Raw genomic sequence first — 22,569 nt, 5'->3', positions numbered from 1 at the left:
TTAGGTCACAGTTCGGGGTCAGAATTCCAAGAAGGTAGCGGATCAAGACAAAGGGGCTAGGTAAATGGATGGTCAAAGGCAAATCCAAGGTTGGGCAACAAAGATCGGAATATAAGAACTCAGAGCAGAAGGCAAACACACTCCATTGAGTTAAACTACAACTGGCAATGTTCTAATCATTGCCAGCCAGCTAAATAGCTAGGTAATCATTTTAACTCAGAATTATTTAATCTTTGACAAGTTCTACCACCATCTCAAGGGCACAGCGGTGGACAGTTCCTGTGCCCCATCATATACTAACCTCCTCCTGGACTGGTCGATTGATAGTTTAAACTTTCAGGATGACATGTTTTGGTATAACCCTCAGATTTTATTCTGAGTTAAACCATATCAATGACATTTTCATCTAATGGGCATGCACTGCGAGTGACTTCAGTATCTTTATCTTTAATCTGAAGGATAACCCATTGGGTTTACAGATCACATCAGAGTTTAATACGAACTTCCTGCCATTTTTATACTAGTTGATCTGGAAGGATCCAGGGGGAAGGTTGCAGACCCTTGCGTATTGAAAGCCACTAACACCTTAATCAGGTGGGAAAGCTATCAGCCAGTGCCCTTAAACAAGGTATAGAAAAAGGTCAATATATATGTATAAGCAGAAACTATTTCTCTGATAATAATTTTCTTAAACAAGCAAGAGACCTGCAACTATTCTTGAAAGGTGCATATCTCCCACCTATTTTAAATTCAGTTTATGAACATGCAGCCACTAGAGAAAGACAACCCTTAATTTCCTGTGAAAAATAAAAGTCTCAAAGGCTTCTAAGTATCATAGATATGAATGACAGTCAGGCTAATTATACCCTGAATGTCTTGCGGAGGCATTGGGGTATCATCTTTGCTGACCCCCGATTTGAGAGATAGGTTCTCTCTACAACAGCCATCATGTATAGTAAGAGCCTATCCCTTGGAGAGCAATTGGTACATAGTTACTGAAGAAAACCTAGAGGACCTGGGACCCGACTTGACCATAAGATATGTTGCAGTTATAATTGGGGCTGCTTCAGATTCTGCAAGTAAGTTAAACCAAAAACATAAAACTTTCTTTCCAGTGGTTTAACTGTTTAGCAATTTCTTATGAGAGACTGAAAATGGTAAAACAAAGGGCCTGGTTTATCTTTACCTGCATCTGCCCTCTGAACTATGTAGGCAAATAATAGAGAATTTAGGAAATGTATTGATAAGCACCTTGGTGATGTCAGATATTATACGCCAGTGATGAACAATTTCACGCCGTATTACAGAATTTGATCAGGGGGATTTAAATTTTATTTCTTTCTGTGTTATTGAGTTATACCTCACTGACTTCTTCTTCCCTTTCAATATAGTATCAGTATGTCTGTGAATTCATGATGTGATCAATGAAATGTAGCCCCCCAACACCAGCAGCACTCATGCAGCCCTACATAAGGACACTGCCACCACCGATTCATAGTAGGCACCAAGCATTTGTTTTTAATCCTTACCTTTGCGACGTCATACAGTTTTGAAGCTATCACTTCCAAAAACATTTATCTTGGTCTCATCACTTCAGAGCATAAAGTCCCGGTAGTCTTCATATTATTCAGCATGGACCCTGACAAATTTTAGGCTTACTTTTTTGTGCGTGGGCTTTAGGAGAGGCTTCCTTAGTGGACGACACCCATGCGTGTCATTCCTCTGCAGTGTATGTAGTATTGTGACACAGGAAACATTCACCCCGGTTTGACTTTCTACTTCTTTAGCAAAGTGCAGTGAACTTGCATGTCTGTTTTCTTCAACTTTTCTCATCAGAGTCTCTCATGTTTAGGTGTTAACTTCCGAAGTCAGCCTAGACGTCTCTGTGAGATGGCGGTAGTTCCAATATTGTTATATTTTTATATCTCTTTTGTTAGAGTATCCTGATTGATAAGTAAAGCTTTGCTGATCATCTTGAACCCTTCAGTCTGTAAAGAAATTATTTTCTTTCTCAGGTCTTGTGACATTTCTCTTCCATGTGGTGCCATTGTTGACAACATGAAATGGGAACGAGTTTTCTTTGTTAAGTAACGCCCTGTCTGCTGGACATCTATTTAATTAATTAGACTTGCCTGTGGTTGAATTCTTGCTAATTGTAGTCTAAACCTTGCTCCTAAGACTTTCATTGGGGTGTACTCATTTTTTTAACATGGTCTTGAATTAGTTTGTTAGGAAAATGATCATTTTGGGTGAGCAAAATAACAAATCTTGCTTGCAATTAATGACCCATATTTGTGGAAGTTTTTTGTAGTATGGTATCTCATAGAAAGTGTTGGTTCTGAAGGAAGCTAAAGGTTTTCTGACAAATCTGTTGGGGTGTGCTCATTTATGCTGCGCATTGTATATATCTATGGCATTTGTGTTTCTGTATAATGCTGTTTGTATGCTTGTTTTCATTTTTACCACATATGTAATATAGTTGGTAGTATCTTATTCCCCTGAAGACGCTATTGTAATTTAATATACAGTATGGGTATTTTAAGGTTTTTTTGTGTGAAGGGCTGATTGTACATGTTTCACATATTTATAAATGATTTCCTATGTACACCATCGCCACATTTAGTGCTGTGTATATATACTTTAAACTGTCTGTGGCATTTTCTACATATTATGATGCTGCAGCAGGCATTGCTACTATTACTAAGGTTACAATGAGCTAGTATCTTAGGCCGATTCTAGTAAGGTCTCTGGGATGCCACTTACCAAGCTCACCTAAAATAGATATGCCCGATCCTTTTATTTTTGCTATGTCAGTACTGGCTAAGTTGCTAGGATTCCGACTAGCAAGCTTACCTTACCCCTTCCACCCACAGGATAGCTTTCTTACATCTAGTATAGCTTGTACTTACTGCTGCATGCACCGTTTACTGCTCATTATATGGACTTCTAGCATGCTGTAATTGTGCTGTAGGGACACTTTTTTTCCTATTGTGTTTTCTTTATACGGACCATGTGTGGAGGAAAAGGAATTAACATTAGACCCTGTACAGGTATTAGTGCTGATACATGTGGTTGCCTACATGCTATCATCAGCGCGTCTTTGGTTACTCCTTTGGATGTACCTTGTGAAACCCTTCCTGTGTATGGTCTCCTGATGAACCCAACATTCAAGGGGAAAATGTGTTGAAAAAAGTTGTATGGACTACAAGGATTGGGGGGACATGCTTCTTAAAAGTCCCAAAAAAGAGGGAGTACTCCATTTTTGTTTGTTTCTGGTCTAGTCTAGGAACACAGCATGGATTAGTTCTTCTAGGTTTCTGGTTGAGGATCCAGTACTTGTTCCTTTTGGGTGCCTCATTGTTTAGTATGTTTTACATGTTAGACTCACTACTACACAGCAGTCCTACTGTATGATTCATTAACAGGTGATGCCTGTCCTATTTCTTAATACGGGACTATAGATGAAATCGTTCTTGGCCCTGTTTCTTGTGTTAATTGGGAACATGTTTTTGGGTGCTGGTGGCCTCACAGCATCTTGTCTATTATGCGGTATAACACAAAATGCCTTCTATCAGTTTATTTCATTTTATAATTTACTATTCAGTTTGAATATAACATCAGATGCTATACCCTACGGGAATATTTGCTTGCTTTCTGGTATTTTTTCTATTGTATGATATTTTTGGTATTCATTATTACTATTTTTATTTAGTATGACCAGATATAATTTTTTACAACCTATATGGTTACATTTTCTTTAACTGTTGTTATTTCTGTTATTTTAAACCTTAGTGTGTTTAATAGTCTGTTAAATGAGACCACAAGTGCGGGGGCGCCATTTCTGTGATTTGTAGGGTACTAACCTCCTCTATAAGGCCAGGACACTGATTGAGGGAAAATAAGGGACATTCAGGGCCAAATATGTTATGTACCTTACACTCTTCCTATATATAATACACTTTGCTTTATAATTTAATAACTTTCTCTTTACTTGTCTCTACTGGTTTATTGTGCTCATATCACATTTTCTTTGGGGTTCTACTATTTTTAATGGTTACAAATAAAGTGGATGTTTGAAGGGAACATTTTTTTGATATGTAAATTATATGCCTCTGCCATATTATACTATGTTTTATTGTGGGTGGTAGCTAAAAGGTGGCTTTTGTGAAGAACCTGCATGCTCATATGTCCATCAGTAGCTGTGGTCAATCTATGCGCTCCCATTTCACCTACAATTTTAGATGAAATACATTTTACATTTCGCACTAAAAACAAGGGAGTGTCAATATTTCTGCTTCTCACAAAATTAGAATATCATCAAAAAGTTAATTTATTTCAGTTCTTCAATATAAAAAGTGAAACTCATATTATATAGAGTCATTACAAACAGAGTGATCTATTTCAAGTGTTTATTTCTGTTAATGTTGATGATTATGGCTTACAGCCAATGAAAACACAAAAGTCATCATCTCAGTAAATTAGAATAATTAACAAAAAACACCTGCAAAGGCTTCCTACGCATTTAAAAAGGTCCCTTAGTCTGTATATTGAGCCGTTGTGCTGGACTTACCCTGTCTGAGCCTCTCTGCTCATTACCTCAATACTCACACACTGACTAGCATGCAGATATTTGCCAAGCAGTTGAAAGCTTCTAAAAGAGCATGAACTGTGCACTAAAGAAAGTAAAATAAGGTAATGAAATATATTACAAAAATGGATAACTTTGCAATGCCTGGAGGATATTTTAAATTAAAAATGTTTACTTACTCTTTAAAACTATACTGCAATACTAAAATTCCATACTCTTAAAGACTGAATATGGTATTAAACACCCACATCCTAAAACAGCCATTGAAATAAAAAACAAGAAAAATTAACTACCCTTCTTTATAATTTTTTTTATTATTTAAACCGGTGATGATAAGAGACCTTTTTATGTAACTTAGAGAAAAATGCTTCTTTCCCCACTTATCAGCTACTGTTTCTCTAATATCCTGATCATTCACGCTCAAAAACTGCTCATATCTGTCTACAGATCAATCTTCAGTTTTGAGTCCTTCTGCCTATAGAAGCCAGTAGAGAAGGGAGAGAGTAAAACTGGAGGATGATAGCTTCTACATTTTAGAGCCTAAAGAGATGAAAACGGCTAAAAAAAGATCCAGGATCCATGGCATATAATGGCCAGAAATAGTGTGATTCCTGATGTACACATACATGACAGCTTATTCTGAAAGTTAACCTAACATTTCTGACATCATTATTTTACATTTTAAAGTCTACGGACACCTTGGTCATAGAAAGCTTACATATTTTAATGGTTATCTTTAGCTAATAAAATTGCACTAGACTAATGCTGTAATCTTCATCACTAGATTCATTTTCAGACGCCTGCTATGCATTTTACAACCTGATACAAGTTTCAGATTTTTCTCCTGTCGTAATGTCTCTCGCTATAATACAGGTGCATCTCACTAAATTAGAATATCATTAAAAAGTTAATTTATTTCACTTCTTCAATACAAAAAGTGAAACTCATATATTATATAGAGTCATTACAAACAGAGTGATCTATTTCAAGTGTTTATTTCTGTTAATGTTGATGATTATGGCTTACAGCCAATGAAAACACAAAAGTCATGTATATTCAGGGTGCTGTTGCTCTCACTTTCTTTCATATTTTAGCATAGCTTCAGTACTGTAGTTTTCTCTACCTGTGCTTTCCTCCTTGTGGGTATTTTTTTTCTATGCCCTCCGTAATACTCTTTCCAATGTTCACTGAAGAACTTTATACAACCTCCTTACTCTCGTTTCTGCTATCTCTAATACTGAGTGAAGGGAAAGAGGAGAGCAGCTGTGTTGGATGCGGAACGTTTCTGAAAACAATCAGCTAGATAAAGGACTTAGAGGCGCTCAGCAGCAGCAACAGCAAAATAGTAGAACATTTTTAATGAAGTCTATTTAGAAAGTTGTATCCCTTACTGCCGCCGCTGCCATTTGTTTTGTACCATACACATCATTGTATTTCTCATTTAACTAGCCTCACAATAAACCATTTTAAAATGGACACTAAAAGGATTGTCCATTCCTAGAAAACTTTTGCTTGATGAATCAGTTCTTTGTGAAAAAAAAAAGAAAAACTAAGCTCTACTTTCCCTTCCCGAGTCCAGCGCTACATCTCCCATGCTGCTCCAGTGATTGCACATAGGCTTCAGTAGTGATATGTCATAGACAGAGCTGCAGCCAATCCCGTAGCTCATCGGCTCTGACGATGTAGAATTTTCGAGCTGCTGAGCTCAGTTATTGACTGCAGTACTGTGTGACATTAATGCTGCCGTCTGTACACAATCACCAAAAAAGTGCTGGAGATATAGAGCTGGTAGGGTAAGTAAAAGGCCGTTTGTTTGTTTTAAATTGAAAAAATCTCTACAAAAAGGTCTCACACTAGTTTATAAATCATATTAGGACCTATATTAAAATATAACCTTTAATTCCAAAATTAAAATAGGAAACTCCAGACTTCAGACATACACATACACCAAAAAAGTGATACATATAACACCATTAAAAAACACCTGTCTGTCTACCTACCCTTAGTATCTTAGGAGTGATCGATGTGTAACATTAGGGCTCCCAAATAAAGAGATAGAATTATCAGACTAGGGGATCTAGGGCATCAGAGGGTAAGCCGCCGTGGAGCGGGGGCACCAATATGTTTTCCCCTTAGGGTGCCAACCTCTGCTGCTAGGCAGGGTAAGAGTTAGTGTTTACCTAAGGGATATCTAGAGATTCATATAGACAGTAATATTGTTTTTTAATGGTGTTTTGTGTATCACTTTTTTGATGTCTAAAGTCTAGTTGGATTTTCCTATTTTAATTTTGGAACTAAAGGTTATATTTTAACGTTTGTTTGTATTCCAAAGAACTGAGCCAGGAGGCAAAAGTTTCCTGAAGGTGGACAAATATATTTTGTTGTTTTTTTCCAATGATGTAGCCATATTAGGGGCTCGTTTTGTGGGACAAGCTATGTTTTTCAATGGCATTATTTTGGGGTCCATATAACTTATTGATTACATTTTATTAACTCTTTCTGGGGAGAATAAAAAATGAGCAAATTTGGAAAAGTTTTTTTTTTCTATTATAATAATAATTTTTATTTATATAGTGCCAACATATTCTGCAGCACTTTACAATTAAGCAGTGACATATACAGACAATAAATTTAATACAAGGTAAGACAGGTTAAACTGTTCCATTAGGAGTGAGGGCCCTTCTCGCAAGCTTACAATTTACAAGGATATAGGGGGACTCAATAGGTGAAAAGTGCTTGTTATTGCAGGTCCAGCCATTATACAACCTCTGGCAAAAAATTATGGAATCACCGAGCTCAGAGAATGTTCATTCAGTTGTTTAATGTTGTTGAAAAAAAGCAGATCACAGACATGGCACAAAACTAAAGTAATTTCAAATGGCAACTTTAGGGCTTTAAGAAACACTAAAAGAAATCAAAATAAAAAATGTGGTACTCAGTAAGGGTAATTTTTTTCAGACCAAGCACAGGGAAAAAATTATGGAATCACTCAATTCTGAGGAAAAAATTATGGAATCATGAAAAATAAACACACAAAAGAACACTCCAATACATCACTAGTATTTTGTTGCACCACCTCTGGCTTTAATAACAGCTTGCAGTCTCTAAGGCATGGACTTAATGAGTGACAAACAGTACTCTTCATCAGTCTGGCTCCAACTTTCTCTGATTGCTGTTGCCAGATCAGCATTGCAGGTTGGAGCCTTGTCATGGACCATTTTCTTCAACTTCCACCAAAGATTTTCAATTGAATTGAGATCCGGACTATTTGCAGGCCATGACATTGACCTTATGTGTCTTCTTTCAAGGAATGTTTTCACAGTTTTTGCTCTATGGCAGGATGAATTATCATCTTGAAAAATGATGTCATCATCCCCAAACATCCTTTCAATTGATGGGATAAAAAAACTGTCCAAAATATCAATGTAAACTTGGGCATTTATTGAAGATGTAATGACAGCCATATCCCCAGTGCCTTTACCTGACATGCAGCCCCATATCATCAATGACTATGGAAATTTGCATGTTCTCTTTATGCAGTCATCTTTATAAATCTCATTGGAAAGGCACCAAACAAAAGTTCCTGCATCATCACCTTGCCCAATGCAGATTTGCGATTCATCACTGAATATGACTTTCATCCAGTCATCCACAGTCTACAATTGCTTTTTCTTAGCCCATTGTAACCTTGTTTTTTTCTGTTTAGGTGTTAATGATGCTTTTGTTTAGCTTTTCTGTATGTAAATCCCATTTCCTATAGGCGGTTTCTTACAGTTCGGTCACAGACATTGACTTCAGTTTCCTCCCATTCATTCCTTATTTGTTTTGTTGTGCATTTCCTGTTTTGGAGACATATTGCTTTAAGTTTCCGGTCTTGACTCTTTGCTGTCTTCCTTGGTCTACCAGTATGTTTGCCTTTAACAACCTTCCCATGTTGTTTGTATTTGGTCCAGATTTTAGACACAGCTGACTGTGAACAACCAACATCTTTTGCAACATTGTGTGATGTTTTACCTTCTTTTAAGAGTTTGATAATCCTCTCCTTTGTTTCAATTGACATCTCTCGTGTTGGAGCCATGATTCATGTCAGTCCACTTGGTGCAATAGCTTTCCAAGGTGTGATCACTCCTTTTTAGATACAGACTAACGAGCAGATCTAATTTGATGCAGGTGTTAGTTTTGGAAATGAAAATTTACAGAGTGATTCCATAATTTTTTCCTCAGAATTGAGTGATTCCATAATTTTTTCCCTCTGCTTGGTCTGAAAAAAATTGCCCTTATTGAGTACCACATTTTTTATCTTGATTTCTTTTAGTGTTTCTTAAAGCCCTAAAGTTGCCATTTTAAATGACTTTAGTTTTGTGCCATGCCTGTGATCTGCTTTTTTCAACAACATTAAACAACTGAATGAACATCCTCCGAGCCCGGTGATTCTATAATTTTTGCCAGGGGTTGTAATAAATATGGATTTTTATATAAAGCTGCATGATCCGGTCAGCAGCCAGTATGTTTACGTGCAATTATCAAGTGCAGTTATCACCGAGCAGATTCTGAATAATATTTAGAAGGAGGCAACAGGGGAAAGTTAGGTTACTGAGCTGAGGTGATAGGCTTATTTAATTATTTTTTACATTCAATTTGCAAAATAAATAATGATTTACATTTATTTTGTGTGTCAGTTTGATTACGGCAATATAAAATTACTCTTAAAATTACTCTTGCACAATAAATTTTCTAAAAATAATTAGTGTTGTCATATTCTAAAAGTTATGGCTTTTCTACTTTTTGCTTAACAGGGCTATGTGAGGACTTGTTTTTTTTGCAGGACAAGCTGTAGTTTCCATCATTTTTTATCACTTTCTATATATTTTTTTAAGAGGCAAGATAAACAAAAATTTGCAATTTTAAAATGGGTGTTTATTTAAGCTTTTTACAGCAGTCATCATGCGGCATAATTGACATTTTAACTTTACTCCACACGTTGACAGATTTATGGGGATACCCAATTCATGTTTTATGCATATATATATATACACACAAATAAATTTTACTACTTTTGCACATTAAAATCACTTTTTCTTAAATAATATAATATTTGGAGAAGCATAATGTTTTTATTTTTCAGAAAATCTTGCTGCGTGAGGATTTGTTTTTCTGTGAAGAAGATATTGTTTTCATTAGTATCAATCTGAGCTATATATGTGACATTTTTATTAATTCTATTTTATTCTTTGGAGGCAAAATGATAAATAAAACATTTCTAGAATATTTTTTTAAAAATCTTAACACTCACTTAACTTTATTCTGCATATCTGTATAATTATGATGATGATAATATTTGGACAGTTACACAAGTTTTGGCATTTTAGCTGTTACCAAAATATGTTCAAGATACATTTATATAATCAATATGGGCTTAAAGTGCATACTTCCAGCTCTACTTTAAGGGAATTCACATTCTAATTGGAGTGAAGGTTTATGAATTACAGCTTTTTAATATGCAGCTGCCTTCTTTTAAAGGGACCAAAAGTAACTGGACAATTATCTCAAAAGTTCTTTAATGAGCTGCATGGGCTTTTTCCCTCGTTAATCCATCATCAATTTAGCAGGTAAAAGATGTTGAGCTGATTCCAGGTATGACATTTGCATTTGGAAGCTGTTATTGTGAACCCACAATGTGCGTTCAAAGGAGCTCTTAATTGAAGTGAAACAGACCATCATTAGGCTGGAAAAAAATAAATCCATCAGAGAGATAGCAGAAACGTTAGAAGTGACCGAATCAACAGTTTGGTACATTCTGCAAAAAATAGAGCGAACTGGTGAGCTTGGGAACTCAAAAAGGCCTGAACTTCCACAGAAGAAAACATTGGTGGATGATTGCAGAATCCTTTCGATCGTGAACAAAAACCCATTCACAACGTCCACCCAAGTGAAGAACAATCTCCAGGAAGAGAAGATTTCATGAGAATAAATACAAAATGTTCATCACAAGGCACAAACCATTAATCAGCCTTAGAAATAGAAAAGCCAGATTAGACTTTGCCAAAAAAAATCTAAACAAACCAGCCCAGTTCTGGAAAAGCATTCTTTGGCAGATTAAACTGAAATCAACCTGTACCAGAATGATGGGAAGAAGAAAGTATGGAGAAGGCTTGGAACAGGTTATGATCCAAAACACACTACATCCTCTGTAAAACATGGTGGAGGCAGTGTGATAGCCTGGGCATGTATGACTTCCAATGGCACTGGGACACTGGTGTTTATTGATGATATGAGTGAAGACAGAAGCAGCTGGATGAATTCTGAAGTGTACAGGGTGTGGTAAAGCGACTTGCTCAGCTCTCTAGAGGCAGACACAGGACACACAGTTCGGGTGAACTTCCTGCTGGTTTATTGTGCGGCACAAACTCCAACAGCGTCCTATAAAAATAAACAGTCCCAGTCAGGGTAAACGGGAAAACAAAAGATAAAGTATAACAGAGTCCTCTAGCCAACGAGGCTCTGCTCGCTGCAGGTAGCACAGTGAAGCCTCAGCAACACCAGTCCTCCGGTGTTGCTCTCTGGCTTCAGCCCAACACAGCCTGGAGACATCCCTCTCCAGATGACACACTACAGCCAGGAAACAAAATTGACTGAGCATTTAAACCTTGCTTCGCCACACCCTCCCACCCTCTTTGCCATTCCCATAAAACCACACCCTTTAAGAGAGTTAACCTCCAGCATATAACATGCTGGCAGAAATTTAGTAGGTTTCAGTTCACACAGGAGAGCTGCCTGAGTGACACACACCTCCCCTCGTATATCATACCAGTGACTGTGACAAGGGCTATTCTTTCTGCTCAGAATTAACCAAATGCAGCAAGGTTGATTGGATGGCGCTTTACAGAACAGATGGACAAAGTATTAAAAATGATTATTCTATTTATGGTAAAGTTAATTTGTCCAATTACTTTTGAGCCCTTGAAATGAGGAAGCTTTGTAGAAAAATGGTTGCAATACCTAAACGTTTCACAGAATATTTTTATTCATCCCCTTTAATTAAACCTGAAAGTCTACACGTCAGTTCCATCTTCAGTTGTTTAATTTTAAATCCAAAGTAGTGACATGCAGAGCCCAGATCACAATGATTGTCAATGTCCAATTATTTCTGGACCTAACTGACACACACACATATATATATGTCTAAATACATATATATATATATGTAAACATTTTCAGTTGATGTGGCTGTATGAGGGCTTGTTTTCTGTAGGGTGAGACATATTTTAATTGCCACCATTTTGGGGACCATAACATTTTTTAATCACTTTTTATTGTATTTTTTTTATAATATGTTTTTTGGTAGGTGACATGTACAAAACCAGCAGCTTTGGCATTGTTTTTTTGATGTATTTGTGTTTTTAATGCCTGTACAATGTGGGCTAAAACTTGTAATGTAATACAGTTTCAAATACAGTGGCATGTAAAAGTTTGGGCACCCCTGGTCAAAGTTAGTGTTATTGTGAACAGTTAGGCAAGTTGAAGATGAAATGATCTCTAAAAGGCCTGAAGTTAAAGATAACAGATTTCCTTTGTATTTTAGGCAAAAAATTATATATTTTTTAATCTTTTACATTTTAAAAATGACAAAAAAGGAAAATGGATCAATGCAAAAGTTTTGGCATCCTGCATGGTTAGTACCTAGTAGCACCCCCTTTTGAAAGTATCACAGCTTGTAAAAGCTTTTTGTAGCAAGACAAGAGTCTTTCAATTCTTGTTTGAGGGATTTTCATCCATTCTTCCTTGGAAAATCCTTCCAGTTCTGTGAGATTCCTTGGTCATCTTGCATGCACTGCTATTTTGAGGTCTAGCCACAGATTTTCATTGATGTTCAGAAGAGGGGACTGTGAGGGCCATTGTAAAACCTTCAGCTTGCACCTTTTGAGGTAGCCTATTGTGTATTTTGATGTTTGTTTAGGATCATTAACCATTTGTAGAAGCCATCCTCTTTTCAACTTCAGCTTTTTTACAGATGGTGTTATGTTTGCATCAAGAATTTGTTGAAATGTCATTGAATCCATTGTTCCCTCTACCCGTGAAATGTCCCCTGTACCATTGGCTGCAACACAACCCCAAAGCATGACTGATCCACCCCCATGCTTAATAGTTGGGGAGATGTTATTTTCCTGAAATTTGGTGGCCTTTTTTCTCCACACATACCTTTGATCAATGTGGCCAAAGACTTCTATTTTAACCTTTTCGGTCGACAGAACTTGTTTCCAAAATGTATCAGGCTTGTTTAGATGTTCTTTTGCATACTTCTGATGCTGAATTTTATGGTGAGGCTGCAGGAGAGGTTTTCTTCTGATGACTCTTCCATGAAGGTCATATTTGTGCAGGTGTCTCTGAACAGTAGAACAATGAACCACAAAGCTAGAGTCTGTTAAATCTTTCTGTAGGTCTTTTGAGGTCAAGCGGGGGTTCTGATTTGCCTCTCTAGCAATCGTACGAACAGCTCTCACTGAAATTTTGCTTGATCTTCCAGACCTTATTTTGACATTCACTGTTCCTGTTAACTGCCATTTCTTAATTACATTTCAAACTGAGGAAAGGGCAACTTGAAAACACTTTGCTATTTTCATATAGCCTTCTCCTGTTTTATGGGCCTCCACCATTTTCATTTTCAGAGTGCTAGGCAGCTGCTTAGAAGAACCCATGGCTGCTGTTTTTTTGTCACAAAGTTAGAGGAGGCTTGGTTTTTATAAAGCTGGGAAATTTTCATCACCTGGCATTTCCTAACGATGGTAGTGAACAAGCCATAACCCTAACAGGCTAATTGAGGTCAGAAACCTTGGTCAAAATTATCAAAGCACACAAATCTCCAAGGGTGCCCAAACTTTTGCATAGGCCCATTTCCCTTATTGTAATTTTTTAAAATAAAAAAAAAGACCATCTATATACTTATTTGCCTAAAATACAACTCAAATATGTCATCTTTAACAATATGCCTTTTAGAGATCATTTCATCTTCAACTTGCTTAACTGTTCACAATAACAGTGATTTTGACCAGGGTTGCCCAAACTTTTACATGCCACTGTATCTGCTTGAAAGAATTCTAATAGGCTTCCATTGTTGACAGACTTGGGGACCATTGTTAGGCCTTTGATTGCCATAGCAAAATAATGGCACCCTACAATAGTGTTAACTGAGACAATCTGGACTGTTGGCAACTTTCCCCTGCGGCTCTGTACAGGCTTACCAGAATGATCTAAGCCGTTATGTGTAGGAGAGCTGCAGCATCACATCCCTGGGGGAAAGCTGCAGACACATCAACTTGATTGGAAACTGTTAAAGAAAGAAAAGGTTGAGGGCACAGGTGTGATAGAAAAATTAGAATTTGCCTATTTGTGACATCCTGCTCGGAATTTACAAAAAGTGAAAAACCACAAGATTACAACTGAGTGCTTTACTTATGTGTAATACAGAAAAACCATTGGCCAGGATACAGTCCAAATATTTTCTATTAACTAATAAACCAGATAACCCTTTTGATTTACAATAAGCCAGGAAATTTGGCATTCAATTAAGATTTGATGTACTTTTCATTTTCTAACTATAGCCTACATCTTTTTAAATGACTTTGGTGTCTTCAGAGATCCACAACCAACCATTGCTACTGTAGATCATCTTCAAATCACACATCCACAGAGGTACAGTACAGACCAAAAGTTTAGACACACCTTCTCATTTAAAGATTTTTCTGTATTTTCATGACTATGAAAATTGTACATTCACACTGAAGGCATCAAAACTATGAATTAACACGTGGAATTATATACTTAACAAAAAAGTGTGAAACAACTGAAATATGTCTTATATTCTAGGTTCTTCAAAGTAGCCACCTTTTGCTTTGATGACTGCTTTGCACACTCTTGGCATTCTCTTGATGAGCTTCAAGAGGTATTTCACTTCACAGGTGTGCCCTGTCAGGTTTAATAAGTGGGATTCCTTGCTTTATAAATGGGGTTGGGACCATCAGTTGTGTTGTGCAGAAGTCTGGTGGATACACAGCTGATAGTCCTACTGAATAGACTGTTAGAATTTGTATTATGGCAAGAAAAAAGCAGCTAAGTAAAGAAAAACGAGTGGCCATCATTACTTTAAGAAATGAAGGTCAGTCAGTGCGAAAAATTGGGAAAACGTTGAAAGTGTCCCCAAGTGCAGTTGCAAAAACCATCAAGCGCTACAAAGAAACTGGCTCACATGAGGACCGCCCCAGGAAAGGAAGACCAAAAGTCACCTCTGCTTCTGAGGATAAGTTTATTCGAGTCACCAGCCTCAGAAATCGCAGGTTAACAGCAGCTCAGATTAGAGACCAAGTCAATGCCACACAGAGGTCTAGCAGCAGACACATCTCTACAACAACTGTTAAGAGGAGACTTTGTGCAGCTGGCCTTCATGGTAAAATAGCTGCTAGGAAACCACTGCTAAGGACAGGCAACAAGCAGAAGAGACTTGTTTGGGCTAAAGAACACAAGGAATGGACATTAGACTAGTGGAAATCTGTGCTTTGGTCTGATGAGTCCAAATTTGAGATCTTTGGTTCCAACCACCATGTCTTTGTGCGACGCAGAAAAGGTGAACGGATGGACTCTACATACCTCGTTCCCACCGTGAAGCATGGAGGAGGAGGTGTGATGGTGTGGGGGTGCTTTGCTGGTGACACTGTTGGGGATTTATTCAAAATTGAAGGCATACTGAACCAGCATGGCTACCACAGCATCTTGCAGCGGCATGCTATTCCATCCGGTTTGCGTTTAGTTGGACTATCATTTATTTTTCAACAGGACAATGACCCCAAACACACTTCCAGGCTGTGTAAGGGCTATTTGACCAAGAAGGAGAGTGATCGGGTGCTACGCCAGATGACCTGGCCTCCACAGTCACCAGACCTGAACCCAATTGAGATGATTTGGGGTGAGCTGGACCGCAGAGTGAAGGCAAAAGGGCCAACAAGTGCTAAGCATCTCTGGGAACTCCTTCAAGATTGTTGGAAGACCATTTCCGGTGATTACCTCTTGAAGCTCATCAAGAGAATGCCAAGAGTGTGCAAAGCAGTCATCAAAGCAAAAGGTGGCTACTTTGAAGAACCTAGAATATAAGACATATTTTCAGTTGTTTCACACTTTTTTGTTAAGTATATAATTCCACATGTGTTAATTCATAGTTTTGATGCCTTCAGTGTGAATGTACAATTTTCAAAGTCATGAAAATACAGAAAAATCTTTAAATGAGAAGGTGTGTCCAAACTTTTGGTCTGTACTATAATTCCACATGTTTTAATTCATAGTTTTGATGCCTTCAGTGTAAATGTACAATGTTCATAGTCCTGAATATACAGAAAAATCTTTAAATGGGATGGTGTGTCCAAACTTTTGGTCTGTACTGTATGCCCTGACGGAACTAATCAATTATATAATAGTAGAGAACTTGGAGTTGGCTATTGAATGCCATAAACTAGGTAAAGTTTCATTCCTTCATGCCCTAAGGGCCTGATTGCCAAGTATTACAAAAAATGATTTCCTCTCCTCATCTCTCATCTGGTTAGCTTGTGTAAACATATTTTCAAGACCATCTTGTCAACCCACTTTTTCTTATGGATTTGATTACTACAATGCCTAATCTTTGCAAATACCTTTTCTACCCATCTCCTTTTCAGTTTTCTAAGGGTATGTTCACATGGAGTTTTCAATGTGGACTTTGAAGCTAGTGACTTTTTATTTCACATGGGAAATGTTCTTCCAACAAATGTATTGGGTTCTTCTAAAAATCCAATAAATACCTTAAACCCCATAATACATATGATGTTTATGCTCTGTTTGTCCTGATGTGAAATAGATTACTGCATCAGGATGTACATATGGCACTAGCACAATAGTTGTACCTATGCCATCCACAGCAGGAGCAGCTGGGAAATACAGTTGAGCTTGTGCTGCAACTCCTGACACCAGAACTAGCTTAATTCGCAACAGTTTAACCCCTCTGTCAAACTCCTGAGATGCCAGGAATCTTAAAAGCGGTAATGTGCTTTCTGTTATCCCTTCAGCCTCCTACAATTTAATCAAGGGGGGCTGATGAGTTGCAACTACAACAGAGTCTAATACTCCAGTATAATACTGACATTCTGAGATAATACACTGCACTGCATAAATGATCAAAAGATAACATGGTCAAGTCCCTATTGTAGAAAACAAATGTGAAAGACAATGCCAGAATTGCTTTTTTTGTTAATCCCCTCTCACAAAAGTGAAATAAAAAGTAATCAAAAGTCAGACAGTACTGTTCAAAACTTTTAGGCAGGTGTTGGAAAAACTCTACAAAAGTAAGAGTGCTTTAAAAAATAGAAGTCTTAATAGTTTACTTTTATCAATTTACAAAATGCAAAGTGAATGAACAAAAGAGAAATCGAAATCAATTAAATATTGGGTGAAGCCACCCTTTGCATTCAAAACATGCATCAAAGCATAAACTTTTCCAGGTACAAATACACACAGCTTTTGAAAAAACTTTGGTCGGACATTTTTCCAAACATCTGGGAGAACTAACCATACATGGTTGGAGGTTGTAGACATACACAAATTATTCTTTCTCTTCATGTTATCAAAGTTAGACTCAATGATGTTGAGATCCGGTCTCTGTGGTGGCCATATCATCACTTCCAGGACTCCTTGCGCTTCTTTACGATGAAGATAGTTTTAAATGACATTGTCTGTATGTTTGGTTGTTCTTCTGCAGAATATATTTGGAGACAGTCAAATGCGTCACTGGTGATATTGCATGACAGCTAAATATTTTCCTGTGTTTCTCAGCAAAGAGGACCACCATTTAATGGATCACATTGAGGACCATAGACACAGTAGTTGGCCAAGTAAAATTAGTGCAGCAGAGGAAAGACACATAATGCTTACTTTCCTTCAAAATTGGAAGATGTTCAGCAGGGTGGGAAGGAAAAATATAATCAATAAGGGAAAAGCATAACATGAGTAGAGTTACAGTTAGTTGACAAAAGGATGAAACTGGATATACAAGTATTGCAAACACAAAGGGGCATTTGCTGGAGGTGTCAGCTCCTGGACCCTGAGCTTCAAAGAGAAACAATTGGTCTGTAACTAGGCAGGATATTTCCTATTTTCTGTATAGAAAGGAGTGGGGGAGACACATGATATTTCAAACGCAAGGCCCTTAGCTGACCATCTAATCACAAACAGTAATTTTAAATAGTCCAATCCAGGTGATCCTGGAAATATGAGCCTATGGTCAGGACTATAAAAAGCTGGGTGGCACAAAAGAAAGTTATTCACGTGAGAGCTGCATATGTTGGTATGATCCATAATTCAGTTCTCCTTCCCTCAAGGAAACAGAAGATAACTGTAGACAGAAACATTTAAGTATTTCTGTTATTTCTCCATTTTTATTTTATTACTGTTTTGCATATTTGTTTGCCATTGTATTTTTACCTTTTTATTGTATTTTTACCTTTTTATTGTAAGTACTGTATATTTTTACATTAAAGCTTAAATCTTTAAGTTTGATCCTTGTATGCTCTAAATAATCCATAGCCTTTCAGAGAGTGTGTGACTTTTTTGATTATCAGACAGCAACATATTTTGGGGACTCGTCACCCCATGTGTTTGATAAGGGGTGGCAACATGTTAAGTAATCGGGGTGTGTGGACTGTGTCGGGGCATGATTTATGCTCACTTTATAGCCTAGAACAGAGGTTTAGTGCTGGATTGAGTGAGAGGAGATAAATTAAAGCTTGCAGGCACACCCCACATCACGTGCTGGGAAGTGTGTGTGTGACAACTTTGTGGCAATCGGTGGGATAGAGCTTTATTATATTAGAGCATTACTGCTTGGTTTAAGCAATTATTCCCTGTACTAAAGAACTGGTATCCTTGCGAGGAGTGGACCAGTTCTACAAGGTTCCACTCAGTGCTTACTTAGACAGCAAGAAAATAGAAGTGCATGGGGTGGCACACAACAGGGATAAAATCTTGTTTTATTCACATAAGAGTAAAAGCATGGGTACGGGGGAGCGGGTCTCCAGTCAGACTACCAGTCTCCGGCTGGAGACCCACTCCCCCGCACCCATGCTTTTACTGTTATGTGAATAGAAGAAGATTTTATCCCTGCAGTGTGCCACCCTGTGCACTTGTATTTTCTTGCTAGGCTATGAACTTTACCTGAGGAGGTGTTGCACCTGCTAATGAGGGATGCCGTCCCAGCTGTTTCTGTCTCCGGAGCTCCATTTGGAAGGTATGAGCAGTGTGAATAGTGCCGGTTACTGAACTGTTGTGCTTACTTAGACATACTTGCAAACAGTTTCCCCCTACCTCGTTTTTCTATTTTATCTTTTACTTGGCGATAAGCTGTCTACCGATTTGGCAGCCGTATACAAGAAGCAGAGTAAGGAGGCTCTGATTAACCTCTGTGAGCAGAGAGGAATAGAGACAGCAGACAAATCCAAAGATCTACTAAATGGTGCCTTGATGGAGCTGGACTCAGAGCAGAGTACCGTGGCACATGGAGAAAGAGAAAGCTCAACTCAGAGGAGCCAAGCAATGTACCTTGTCCTGGAAATAACTTCTGGGGGTACCAACTATGCCAGTTCTGAGGCAAGCATGGACTTTTCTTTGCAAATGGCCTTACAACAGCTGGGAGAATGTTATGCCAGTATGTGTCTATAGCTTATTCTATAGTACCAACAGGCTGCAAAACGCCAGGCCGAGAGAGATTTCCAGCTTCAGATGGCCCGACTAACAAGTGGTAACAGTTTTCAGCTACCCAATTCTCAGGACATAAATTCAAGGAGGCCTCACTTGGAAAACTTCCCTGTGATATAGAAAGATAGAGACTTAGATACTTTTTTTGGGGGGGTTGAAAAAACTTGCAGGCAATACCATCTGCCCCATGATCAGTGGGCACAAAATTTAACTCAAGGGCTGAAAGCCAAAGCCTTTGAAGTTTTTGCTGACCTTTCACCGGAACTATTACTTTATTAAAGAGGCCTTGGTCAGGGAATACAACCTCACCCCAGAAGTGTATCGGAGAAAGTTCCGGAATCTACAGCGGGGATCAACTGACAGCTATGTGGATGTCATGACCCGTGAGCACCTTGAGGACCACATTCCATCAGTGGATCCGAGGACTTTCTGTTACCAGCTTTGAGGAACTAGAGGATCTTATGGTCAAGGATCAATTCCTCTACATATGTCCATTGGATGTATGACAATTTGTGTTTGATCAAGACTCAAAGACTGCTGATCAGGCTGCAAAGATTGCTAACTCTTATGCGGCCAACAGGATGCCAGAACCCCGGAAGCCTTCGGGATTCGGCTTGAAGGGAGGTACACCAGTTGGGAACCCCTCTCCCTGCAGTCCTCTCCCAGCAGGTCTGACTGTTAAGCCAGGGAAGTGTCTGATAGCCATGCTGGAAGTACAATACCTTGGACACCATGTGGTGCAGAGAGGTGCTAAAACTTGAAAAAGGAAGGTAGAAGCCATCACGGCCTGGCCTACCCCATGAACCAAGAAGCAGGTTATATATTTTCTGGATACGGCTGGCTATTATAGGAAGTTTGTGTCGAACTGAAGTGGTCTGGCTAAGTTGTTAACGGATCTGACAAAGAAGAAGCTTCCCGAAATTATTTTCTGGACTTCTCAATGTGAGAAATCATTTGGTGCCCTAAAACCAGCATTGACTAGCTCGCCCGTCCTTCAGGCCACAAATTTCACTCACAGGTTTGATGTGCAGACTAATCACTTTTAGGCTAGGTGCGGTTCTCAGCAAGGTGAAGAGCACCCAATTCTCTACCTAAGCAGGAAACTTCTGCCCAGAGTGGTTGCTTATGCCACAATTGGAAAGGAGTATTTAGCAATTGTGTGGGCTCTGCAAAAAGTTCAGCCATACCTCTATGGGCGCAACTTGACCGTGATCACAGGCTCAACAGAGTAGTAGGGGAAAATGGGAAATTGCTCAGATTAAGCCTCATTTTGCAACAATATGATTTTACAATTCAACATATGATAGGAATTGATCATGGCAATGCTGATGGTTTATCTCGCCAAGGGGGGCCGGAGCTGGATATGTGCTAGGGAGCTGACAAGTAAATCAAACTCTCATGCAGGTTCAAAAGGAGGGAGGTGTGAAGGAATTATATAATCAGTAAGGTAAAAGCATAACAGCAGTAGAGTTACATTTAGTTGACAAAGTGGTTTTACTGTATATACCAGTATTGCAAATACAAAGGGTCTTTTGCTGGAGGTGTCAAACATGGCACCTCAGCTCCTGGACCCTGAGCTTCAAAGAGAAATAAATGGTCTGTAACTAGGCAGGATATTTCCTGTTTACTGCATAGAAAGGAGTGGGGGAGACACAGAATATTTGAAATACAAGACCCTTATCTCACCATCCAATCAATTTTTAAATAGTCCAATCCAGGTGATCCTGAAAATATAAGCCTATGGTTAGGACTATAAAAAGCTGGGTGGCACAAAAGAAAGTTGTTCACATGTGAGGGCTGCATATGTTGGTATGATCCATAATTCAGTTCTCCTTCCTTCAAAGAAAGAGAAGATAACTGTAGACAGAAACGTTTAAGTATTTCTGTTATTTCTCCCTTTTATTTTATAACTGTTTTGTATATTTGTGTGTAGTTTTATTTTTACCTTTTTATATCTTTCATTGTAAGCACTGTATATTTTTATATTAAAGCTTAAACTCTTTAAGAAGTTTGATCCTTGTATGTGCTAAAGAATCCATAGCCTTTCAAAGAGTGTTTGACCTTTTTGATTGTCAGACAGCAACATATTTTGGAGACTCATCACCCCGTGTGTTTGAGTGGTGGCAGCGGGTTAAGTAACTCTGCTGTGTGGACTGTGTCCGGGGCATGATTTATGCTCACTTTGTAGCCTAGAACAGAGGTTTAGTGCTGGATTGAGTGAGAAGTAATATATTAAACCTTGCAGGCGCACCCCACATTACGTGCTGAGAAATGTGTACATGACACAGGGCAATCAGCTCAGAACTGAAAGCAACCAGTGGGACCCACCTATCCCCATCTACTGTTCGGAGATGTCTGGTCAGAAGTGATCTTCATGATAGAATTGAAGCCAAAAACATACTTTCAACATGAAAACAAAGCAAAGTGATTTAAGTAAGCATGAAAACATAGGAACTGGGGTGCAGCACAATGGCAGCAGGTTCTCTGGACTGATGAGTCAAAATGTGAAATATTTGGCAGGCAACAGTGAAGCATGGTGGAGGTTCCTTACAAGTTTGGGTTTTTATTTCAGCAAATGAAGTTGAAGATTTGAACAGGATTAATGGTGTAATCAATGCTGAGAAATACAGGCAAATACTTGTCCATCATCCAATACCATCAGTTAGGCATCATATTGGCTCCAAATTTATTTAGCAACCGGACAATGACCCCAAACCTATAGCCAATGCCATTAAGAACTATTGTGGTGTTTCTAAAAAAAATGGCCAATACTGTGTGTATATTTATATATTTAGATTTAAATGTACACACATATATAATGTGTGACTTTTAGTATAAAAGTAGTGAGTATAAAAAATATATGAATTACATATTGTATTGAGCTGCAGAATATAGTTAACATGTCAATTATGCTAAATGATAAACAATATTTAAAAATAAAATCCAGAATCTTATTTTTAGATTTTTGCTTTTCCTCAAAAAGTGTAATAAAAAAGTGATCAAAAATTCATATGTACCACCAAGTAGTGTCAATGACAAATACAAATAAAAAAAACAAGCCGTCATACAGTTTACAGCAATTAAAAATTAAAAGAACGATGGCTTCTCGATTGTGACGATGGAAAAAAAATTGAGAAAGCATGTTTAGTCTTTATGGTGAAAATACGCCTGGTCCTTAAGTGGCTTTAACAAAGAATGCTTTTTCCCATTAAAAT

At 38.1% G+C, this 22,569-nt stretch overlaps 1 protein-coding gene across 12 annotated transcripts in view; it reads left to right on the top strand.

Moving 5' to 3' along the window:
• Window positions 1-22,569, top strand: part of ADGRL3 (adhesion G protein-coupled receptor L3) — a 1,088,292-nt gene that overhangs the window by 905,435 nt on the left and 160,288 nt on the right. The gene's annotated exons all lie outside the window — the stretch shown is intronic.

The sequence above is a fragment of the Phyllobates terribilis genome, unplaced genomic scaffold (genome assembly GCF_046119375.1).
Source record: "Phyllobates terribilis strain yellow unplaced genomic scaffold, ASM4611937v1 Scaffold_1__5_contigs__length_1240528914, whole genome shotgun sequence".
In the NCBI taxonomy this organism is placed as follows: Eukaryota; Metazoa; Chordata; class Amphibia; order Anura; family Dendrobatidae; genus Phyllobates; species Phyllobates terribilis.
Note: the sequence above shows the minus strand (reverse complement) of the source record. Positions and strands in the feature narration are given on the sequence as shown.